This window comes from Papaver somniferum, chromosome 2, assembly GCF_003573695.1.
Source record: "Papaver somniferum cultivar HN1 chromosome 2, ASM357369v1, whole genome shotgun sequence".
In the NCBI taxonomy this organism is placed as follows: domain Eukaryota; kingdom Viridiplantae; phylum Streptophyta; class Magnoliopsida; order Ranunculales; family Papaveraceae; genus Papaver; species Papaver somniferum.
In genome coordinates, this window is record NC_039359.1 from 67,432,899 (window position 1) to 67,444,126 (window position 11,228).

At 36.3% G+C, this 11,228-nt stretch overlaps 1 long non-coding RNA gene across 1 annotated transcript; it reads right to left on the minus strand.

The window, feature by feature from the left end:
- Positions 1–5,301: 5,301 nt before the first annotated feature.
- Positions 5,302–6,886, minus strand: LOC113353455. Its single transcript, XR_003361293.1, has 3 exons — positions 6,789–6,886; positions 6,657–6,709; positions 5,302–5,534 (listed from the first exon to the last, which is right to left on the minus strand). It is a non-coding gene; the product is annotated as an uncharacterized LOC113353455 (long non-coding RNA).
- Between the last annotated feature and the right edge of the window lie 4,342 nt (positions 6,887–11,228).

Below are 11,228 nucleotides of genomic sequence, written 5' to 3' on the forward strand. Positions count from 1 at the left end.
ATCCAATACAGAACATCCTCAAGGTATCTGCAAATGGTATCTGCAAAAAATTAAAATAGAAGAAAAGACTCAATTTTCTGAAATGCGTGGGAGGCTCAATTTTAAGGACTCCGAAATGGCTATAAATTTTAAATGGACATTCTATATTGAGTCTACTTACTTATCCATCAGCAAACAACTCCAACATTCTATACTTGAGTCTACTTACTTATCTATCAAATCTGGACTAGTAATTCCATTAGGAAACCATGGAAAATTCTCGACTTCAGTGGTAGTCATCAACTGTCCACCAGGAACACCCCCAACTTGATACCCTTCAAACAAAACAGGTTTCAAATTGGCACGAGCTGCATAAATCTCAGCAGTATATCCAGTTGGACCAGAACCTATAATCACCAAATTTTCCACACCCCCATATGTATCTGTACAACCAAAACAACAACACTTTAACTTATCTCCAAAAATTCAAATTCAATTCGTATTCAGAGATCAAAACAATTAAATAAAAGCACGGTGTTGAGATTACCAGGAGAGACAGGAGATGCTTCTTCTTGTACAGATGCTGCTGCAGAAACTCTGAGCGGAGGAAGAGTAATAAAGGATCGGTGGTGAGTTAGAAATTGGTTGAGTCCAACATGTTTTCTCCTACTGAAGAAGATGATGTTAGGAGTGGGATGAAGAGATGAACATTTCAATCAGCAACAAACCCATCTTTTAAATCCTCCATTTTCATCTCTCCATCTTACTTACATCTCTTGCATCTTCATCTTGATCCATAACCTTGTGCTTTCGTGATTATAACCGCTCTCATCTCAAACCTATGATAATCACCATGCCTCTGCTAAGCTCAATTTCTTCTCGGATTCAATAGAAAACCCTAAATCTGAACCATTCTCTTTTGTTCATCTCCAACAATTTTTTTCTAACAGAATCGAGAACTTCTAGAGATGGAAGAATTGAGTTATGTGATGAAGATTTGAAGGAAACTTGAGTTAGGGCCGCCGTTGATTGTTACCGAGAAGAAATTTGGTTTTGTGTAACTTGAATCAGTGATGGGGTTGATTAGAATTTGGTTCAGATCTGGATTTGATGAGATGCTACTATTGACTGTTGCGGATGAGAGAAAGGGGGAGTTAAAGAGAGAGATTGAGAGAAGATGATGAAGAAGAGGGGTCGAGAGAAGAGCAGCGGTGGTGATGGAGCGCCGCCGTCATCTGTGGAGTAGAGGTGTTCTTCAGCGGTGGTGATTGAGAGAAAAACAGATAGGAATTGGGTTCGAGTGGTTGAAGGAGGGTTATGCTTCGGAAAAAAAAGAAAGAAGAAAAGAGTGAATCCGAATGAAAATGGTGGACGGTTGAGATTGTATTTGAGATGCTCATACGGATTAAGAAAAGATCTTGACGGTTGAGATTGTATTTAGGATGATCATGCGGATTGAGAAGTATGTGTTTCATTTTGTGCTAATACGATCTCATGTATTCGGTTTGATTATCAACCTTCGACACGAAAAAAATCCAAAAAAAATATGAATAAATGTAGCACATTCTTATCGACATTTTGATATAAAAAAATCCAAAAAATGTATAAGATTAAAGTTGAAAAATAAGAAATCAATCCGATAATTGGTGTGTTTCTTTGTGCTTTTGTGCTTTCTCTTTGTGCTTCCGGTTTGAATTTCGACTAGTTACATAGGTCATGAAGTAATTTTGACTAGTCATACATGTCATGAAGTAGCTTTAGTTCACATTAATAGCATGATATATCATCGAAATCGATAAAAATGAAGCTCAATGTCGATTCAAACTTCAAATGTGGTATAACGACATACAAACTATGAACCAAGAAGCTCTGAGAAGGTTCTGACTTCAAATTTAGCATGATACATCATCAAAATCGATAAATATGAAGCTCAATGTCGATTCGAACTTCAAACTTGGTATAATGGCCTATAATCTATGAACCACGAAGCTCTGAGAGGGTTTTGACTTCAAAATTAGCATGATACATCATCGAAATTGATGAATATGAAGCTCAGTGTCGATCCAAACTTCAAGTTCGGTATAACGACTTACAAACTATGAACAAGAAGTCTGAAGGTCCACAAAAACGATGAATCCAACCATTTTACTGGTAAGATTCCATGGAAATATTCTACGAATACTTAAACACACACCAACCTTGGTAAGAACGATGAATCCATCCATTTACAGGTAAGATTCCTTCGGAACATTCTACGAAACCTTAAAAAAAAACCTATTTATGAATATTGGATGCAAACCAGGCTCGGAGATCGAAACCTGGCTGCGAGTGGACTACTCTAAGTCAGAAACTTGGTAAGAACGACGAATCCATCGATTTACAGGTAAGATTCCTTCGGAATATTCTACAAAACCTTAAACAAACCCTATTTCTACATATTGTATGCATACAAGGCTCCGAGATCGAAACCTGGCAGCGAGTGGACTACTCTAAGTCAGAAACTTGGTAAGAACGACGAATCCATCGATTTACAGGTAAGATTCCTTCGGAATATTCTACGAAACCTTAAACAAACCCTACTTCTACATATTGTATGCATACAAGGCTCCGAGATCGAAACCTGGCCGTGAGTTGACTACTCTAAGTCAGAAACTAGGTAAGAACGACGAATCCATCCATTTACAGGTAAGATTCCTTCGGAATATTCTACGAAACCTTATACAAACCCTATTTCTGCATATTAGATGCAAACCAGGCTCCGAGATCGAAACCTGGCCGCGAGTGGGCTACTCTAAGTCATAAACTTGGTAATAACGACGAATCCATCCATTTACAGGTAATATTCCTTCGGAATATTCTACGAAACCTTATACAAACCCTATTTCTGCATATTAGATGCAAACCAGGCTCCGAGATCGAAACCTGGCCGCGAGTGGGCTACTCTAAGTCAGAAACTTGGTAAGAACGACGAATCCATCCATTTACAGGTAAGATTCCTTCGGAATATTCTACGAAACCTTATACAAACGCTATTTCTGCATATTAGATGCAAACCAGGCTCCGAGATCGAAACCTGGCCGCGAGTGGGCTACTCTAAGTCAGAAACTTGGTAAGAACGACGAATCCATCCATTTACAGGTAAGATTCCTTGGGAGTATTCTACGAAACCTTAAACAAACCCTATTTCTCCATATTGTATGCAAACCAGGCTCCGAGATCAAAATCTGGCCGGGAGTGGACTACTATAAGTCAGAAACTTGGTAAGAACGATGAATCCATCCATTTACAGGTAAGATTCCTTCGGAATATTCTACGAAACCTTAAACAAACCCTATTTATGCATATTGGATGCAAACCAGGCTCCAAGATTGAAACCTGGCCGCGAGTGGACTACTAAGTCAGAACGACGAATCCATCGATTTACAGGTAAGATTCCTTCGGAATATTCTACGAAACCTTAAACAAACCCTATTTCTGCATATTGTATGCATACCAGGATCCGAGATCGAAACCTGGCCGTGAGTTGACTACTATAAGTCAGAAACTTGGTAAGAACGACGAATCCATCTATTTACAGGTAAGATTCATTCGTCATATTCTACGAAACCTTAAACAAACCGTATTTCTGCATATTGTATGCAAACCAGACTCCGAGATCGAAACCTGGCCGGGAGTAGACTACTATAAGTCAGAAACTTGGTAAGAACGACGAATTCATCCATTTACAGATAATATTCCTTCGGAATATTCTACGAAACCTTAAACAAACCATATTTCTGCATATTGTATGCATACCAGGCTCCGAGATCGAAACCTGGCCAGGAGTGGACTACTCTAAGTCAGAAACTTGTTACGAACGACCAATTCATTTACAGGTAATATTCTTTCGGAATATTCTACGAAACTTTAAAAAAAACCCTATTTATGAATATTGGATGCAAACCAGGCTCGGAGATCGAAACCTGGCTGCGAGTTGACTACTCTAAGTCAGAAACTTGGTAAGAACGACGAATCCATCAATTTACAGGTAAGATTCCTTCGGAATATTCTACGAAACCTTAAACAAACCCTATTTCTCCATATTGTATGCAAACCAGGCTCCGAGATCGAAACCTGGCCGTGAGTGGACTACTCTAAGTCGGAAACTTGGTAAGAACGACGAATCCATCCATTTACAAGTAAGATTCCTTCAGAATATTTTGCGGCTTAGTCACCTGAGCATTTTTTTTTGACATTATATTTTGTTTCACAACTCTTATAAAGGGTTATCTTAAAATTAGTATATTAAAGAACCACAAACTTGACAGAACTTATGATAGTGTAGGAATGGTTAGTGGTGTAGACTTTCATGCAGGAGGCTGAGGATCAAATCCCCCCATCCTCATTTCTGCCAACGTTCTATATTTTTACTTTAACAACACTTATAAGTGTTGTGATGCATTTTTATTAAGAAAAAAAAACAACCAAAACTTGTGAACGGTAAAGATGGTTGATGAGCTAGACTTCCATGCAGTAGATTCATGTTCGAATCTCCCTTCTAATCTCATTTTTTCCAACATTCTATATTTTTACTTCAACAACACTTATAAGTGTTGTTATACGTTTTTATTAAAAAAAAAGAAAAGAAAATACAAAACTTGTGAACTGTAAGGATGGTTGATGAGCCAGACTTCCATGCAGTAGATTCATGTTCGAATCTCCCCTCTAACACTATTTTTCATCATCATATTTTGGTGTTCTTCAACAACTCTTGTGAAAATTGTGATAGGCTTAGTCACTACCTTTATGGAACAGAGTTGTTATAGCTAAATGTCGTCACAACGTTTTTGCTTAAGGAGTTGTCGTTTGTTTTCTTAGCGCAACCCCTTGTTTCTAAGGGTTGGCAGTGATGATATACGACAACTCTTCCTTTGAAACCAGTTGTAAAACATATGACTTTCTACGATGTTTAGCGAAGAGTTGTAAATCTCCAGTTGTAGATGTATATTTTTCCCGTAGTGGTAGTAGGCACACGCATTTTATCATATATTATACGGAATAGCCTAATATAGTAGAATGGGTGAAAAATAGATTTATCAACTGATACTAAGATGTTTTCAGTGACTCAAAAATTATTTCTGTGTAGCAAGGAAGCCCAATTCTTCGCTTAGTGTCTAAACAAAGATACTTAGACAAGCAGTGTAATCCACAATGACAAATAAATAAGAAAGACATTAAGCAATATAACGAAGTGGTGACATTTGTGCTGCACTGCATATAACTGGTATACATTCAAATACACCCTGTGTAGGAAGTACAAAAAAAAAAAAAAAATTCATGTAACTGGTGTACAAGAAAATATACCTTGTAGAGCCAGTACAAAAATATGTAGTACACATAAAATACACCTTGTAGAGCCAGTACAAAAATTTACCTTGCCTTAGTAGAAGTCTCCAGCAAACTTCCTCCAAACCTTTTTGCATTCTCCACCACTGCCAGACTCCCTAGAACTGCGCTACATAATTCTCCTAAGCAACACTAGAAATCCTCCTTAATTGACCAGAGCTAGTACCTTTCTGATCATCAAAATTCAAAAAATGAACAAAAAATCAAAGGGTTTCAATGAAAGTATAGGTACCACAGGGCATATACATAAATTTCTTCCAAAAGCAGGTATATCTAGCACCGTTCAAAACGTATTCAGGCACAACTAAGAAACCATGGATACGCAAAAAATGAGCTAAAATGTCCTAAAAATTGAAAGCATCACTTGGTTCTCTAATTATGAAATTGCAGCTACATGTTACTATTGAATGCCGCTATTAACGTAATTTGGTACTTTATGCGAAATTAAACTTGAATAAAAAAAACTATTAATAATCAGTATGTGTATAACTATGTACACATTGAAAATCCACAGGTGTACAATTATATACACATTGACAATAAACAAGTGTACAACTATGTACATATTAACAATCAACTGGTTTACACTAACAACGTTAACTCACGTATTGTTTTACATAAAATATACTTCCAATGAACACACCACAACAAGCTCCCATGTCAATAAAAATATTGTATCAGAGAATACCAGGTGTACATTTTTGTTCCACTTTGACAAATACCAATATCAACTATGATTTTATTTTAGCATCTAGTAAGTGACCACTTTGAAACAAGCATTCAAAGGGATGTATCCAGATGCCTAAGCATTCAAAGACATGTATCCACTTTATAACTATGTATACTTACAAAAATCCATCATTTATACTCAAAACCTGCATATATGATTAAGATAGCACAATGGTGTACAACTATGTACACACCTATAAAAAACCCAACACCTGTACACATTAATGCTTTCCCTAATTTTTGGTTTTTACACATAAAATGTAGTTCTGCAAGTGGACAGTATGTACACGTAGATGATCAACATGTGGACAACTGTGTACACCTAATAATATAACATGTGTGTACAACTATGTACAATCAGTGCTTTGTCTAATTTTTTAGACTTCAAAAATGAAAATCCATAACATATTTTATTTTCCACGTCAGTTCTTGGAGTGTAGATATGAGCAATGGAACATTTAAGTTTAGCAATTATAATAGTAACTGTAAACATTCCAACCATCTACATTATTTTTAAAGCATTTCTTACCATAACAAGGAAATGTCAACAATAAATAAACTACCTTGAATCCAGCGGCAAAGTTCCTATTACATCATCAGCTTCAACCCCTGGTACCTGAATTTAGGTTAATAAGTCAGTAACAAATTGCTTTTTGAGATCGTGAATGCGTAATGATATCGATTACCTCAATTACCTGGATCGACATGGCTTTGATTGATGCTTTTAAGAATTGAAGCTCCTGAAATACTGCATCAGGTGTAGGACTATGGTGGGCTTTGGATGCTGGATACAAAGTTTGGCGGAAGTTCATACCTTCAAAAGTTTGAGGATATAATTAGTTTGTTAGTTTATCCATACTGCATGGGTTGTCATGGAAAAAAAAAGGAAGCTCTTGAACCACAAAGTACATAAAGCAAGAGCTTTTTAAGAGGAAACGACATACACGAAAGGTCATATAATGGTTACTAAATGTCTAATCTAGGACGTATACCAAATGTTTGATCTCCAGCTCACGGATTCCACAAAAATGAGAGTTAAATTAAGATTTACATACCCCTTTGATTTCCAGTATTACCCATCCACTCTTTTACTGCACGTATCCACTTCAAATCCACCCTTCTTCACATGTTCATATATCCACGCTCTTCCCAATCAACTTTCTCTAACTGCATTCAAACAATAGAAAAATAGCTTCACGAAGAAAAAGAAGTCAAATTGAACATACGTTACACAAACAAAAAACTTCATAAGCATAATTTACAAAACTCCAACTTCGAATCCCAAGTAATCAACATTTTATTAAACAGCTGTCGTGCATTTTCATCCAAACAGCCAAAACAGATACATATATGAATCCAAACAGAAGTTTTCTTATTTAAATCCAAAATTGAAAACAAGTGTACGTATCTTTCTTGACTCCATACTTTGATTTCTACATCTCATTTTGCCTAAACCTAAACCTAAATCCCCAAATTCTTATTTTGATTGTTACTAAACTTTAAACATTCAAAGTAATTTTTGATTGGAATATATATAAATTCAGATGAGATCAAGTAATTAGGTTTTTGAAACTGTAAAAAAAATCTGTAAAACAATAAATTAACCTATCAAACTAAATGATATGAATAGATTAATTTAAACTAACCTTTCAATCGCCGACGAAATCTTCAATTTCAATCGCCGACGAAATCTTCAATTTCAATCGCCGACGAAATCTTCAATTTCAATCGCCGACGAAATCTTCAATTTCAATCGCTGATGAAATCTTCAATTTAGTTTGCTGAATTGATTCTCCTAGACATTTTCCTTCGTTTATGAATTCGTTTTCATAAACTGATACAGATGTTGGTATCTCTCTACCCTGCTAATGAAGATGATTTAGGCATTTAATTTGACATGAACTGAAACTAATATTCGCTTGATTCTCAGATTCATTTGGAGGAAGATTTGGTTGCAGGATTTGAGAGCTGTTTCGACACAGAAAATACGAAGAAGTAGAAACTAAATCATGAGAAATAAATAGGTATTTTTGCCACTAATAAAATGCGTTTTGGATTAAATCGTTCAAGAAAGGACTGACTCGTTCTAATTACGGTGAATTTGGACCTCCTGGTACCAGGCCTTAGATGCTAGAACTAGAGTGTCCAAAGTCCAATGAAAAGGGGATTAAATGTAAATTTCTACATTTGGAAACGGCTCTAGCGGTCATGATTGGTTTAACGCGATTAAACCCGATTCAGGCACATTCTATATCTCGTGTTTGTTTTTACATTCAACCATAAATATATATATATATATTTGGGTGTTCTCTTTTTTCACTTCAACCATTGTTATCAAACCCTAGGTTTACTTCATCAATCTAACAAGATGCATACCGATAGTTCCGAATCCAATAATCACAATCCTGTTCTTCTTCATGGTATCATTATGGATGATATACTCACTAGAGTTCCTATAAAATCTGTGGTCCGGTTCACTTGTGTATGCGAATTATGTTCCAAATATCTCTTAAACGACAAGAGATTTGCTCTTCTCCATCAAAAGAACTCTTCATACTCATCACCACCAGGTATTCTTGATTACAAGTTCGATAAAAGTACTCGTAAGTGTTATTTACATTATGTGCTGTTGATAAGAACAAATGAAAGATTGTTAGGTTTAAACCAGAAACTGATTATCGTGTTGATAATATGGAAATTAAACAATCTTTTAATGGCTTACTGCTATTCCGTCGATGTGTTAATAAACGTAATTCTGATTACATCGTTTACAACCCGATTACGGGTCAGTCTGTTAATCTTCCGATGCCGGTTGGGGTGGGATTGCGCAATTGTGAATTTTGTTTGGTTTATGAGCCTATGGAGAAGATTTACAAAGCCGTGTGTTTTGGTGGGCATGACGATGAGAATTTTTGCAAGATGTTAACACTCGGAGAATGTGGAAGGGATGTTGGGTGCAATAATCAAAAACAAGGAAAAATCAAATAAGCAAAAGTTATTGATACTTAGCTCCTTTATAATGAAAGTGATCGATTTGATGAAACGAATGAGCTCCCCATATCTCCGCAACAACAACAAGGCAAAACTTTGGAAAAACAGAGTGAGTCACGTGTTCAACACGTTGCCCTTAAGACATTAGCTCCCGGCTACACTCAAGAGTGATGCTATAGCCCTCACAGGACGGATATCTTCAGGATAAAACACCCTACTACACCGACTACTAGCATATGTAGTAGATGCTCAACTTGAGCTTGACAACTCCGAAAAAACCATAAAGGAAAATCTCGAACACTTGAAAAAACAATATAAAATGTTTTTTCCCTTAGGGGTCCCTCTAAATATAGAGCAACCCCTTTCCCATCGATTTTATAAAAGTAGTGAATTTGTTTATATAATTGACAAATACAACTTAAGAAGAAAAACTCCCCGATGTGGGACTAAAAGGTTTATATAGTTTCTTAAAACTACTAAAAGTTGGAAACTCCACAAAGTGGGACTAATAAGTTTCACTCACAAAAGAAAACAATAAATTATAATTTTTATTAAAATTTTATAAAATTATTTTTTATTAATCGTTTTCCAACAATCCCCCACATTAATGAAAACTCAATAAAAAATGAAAACATAGATAGATCTTGGTAAATCAACATCCCAATCTCACGATCCAAACAGATTGATTGTGCAAGTGTTGAAATCATACTAGTCATTTCTACGTCCTCTCCCTCACACAAAAGTGTGTTGACCCCAGGGTCATACTATGGATTGCACAAATCATAATAATATTGAGAGCTTTCATCTTTAGTTCTCACATGGTGAGACTATAGGTATCTTTCACCAAAGTGAAAAAGCATGAACTAGTGAACCCTTAGTGACCTTTAGGTCCTAAGTTTCAGTAATACCAAAACCATCAAAACGAAAATCACATAAAAAGCCCAGGAAATACCATTTTAGGCAGAGATGTCCATGAGGTCTTAAACCTTTGCTTAGTGAGATATTACCGGAATTACTTGCTAGAGACAGTGAACTATGTGTTGAACTGCTAGCATTTTATGTAATTCGCGATAACAACCACGGGTGATATCTCCAAGGTTGCTGCCAAGCTCGTGCCGTTTTGTCCAATTTGGCCCTGGACATATCCTGTTTCTCAGAATGCTCTAGAGAATCAAAGCTCATATTCTCATAGGAAGCGACCCACTTCCTCATTCAGATAGGTGAGTTTCCATAAAGAGTGTTACTGCTGCACCCCACTTCAATCTTAAATTGAAACTATAGAACTCATTAAGACTTCTTAAAAGTCATCCTTCACATGCAGTCACACTATCACGTCTACACCATAGGAAAAGGACAGAGAATAAAATTCTCTGATAGTGTTTACCTTTACGAATTAGTTGTCTCATTCGAAACCTTGATCTTGGGATCTCCAGTCAGCAAGGTTGAGTTTCCTTCATGGCAAGTTTAATTTATGAGCTTAAGCCCCTTCCCCTTGATGCATTTCTAACTGTCTCTTGGGATAAACCTTTCGTCAAAGGTTGCGCGATATTCTCCTTGGACTTTATCCAATCAATGAAAATAACGCCGATTGAGATTAGTTATTTTCAGCTTTAGCTATTATAGCTTGGCTAACACAATGTATAGATATAGCTGGCACATGCCTATGCCAGAGAGGAATGTCTTCTAAAACGCATCTTAGGAACTCGGCCCCCTCTCGTGTTTATTTGTAAATCTTCCAAAAACAAACCCTCATGCTAGAGTGAAACATATCCACTCGTAGACTTAGACTCCTCTGAGTCAACTATCCAGTTTACATCACAAAGTCCCTCAAGGACAGCAAGATACCTTTCATAAATCAAATAAAAGGTAATAGAGTATTTTATGTACCATAATACTCTACTCAGTGCATCTGAATGCTATTTCTCTGGACTACAATTATATCTACTTAACTTACTCACAATATAGGCAATGTCTGGACTCTGACAGTTCATTAAATTCATCAGACATTCTATAACTCTTGAGTATTCAAGTTAAGATACTTCGTTACCCTTTTTTTCTTGAGTCTACAAGAATAATCGTACGGAGTCAATCAGGCTTACAATCATACTGATTGTATCTCTTAAGCACAAATTCAACATAATGAG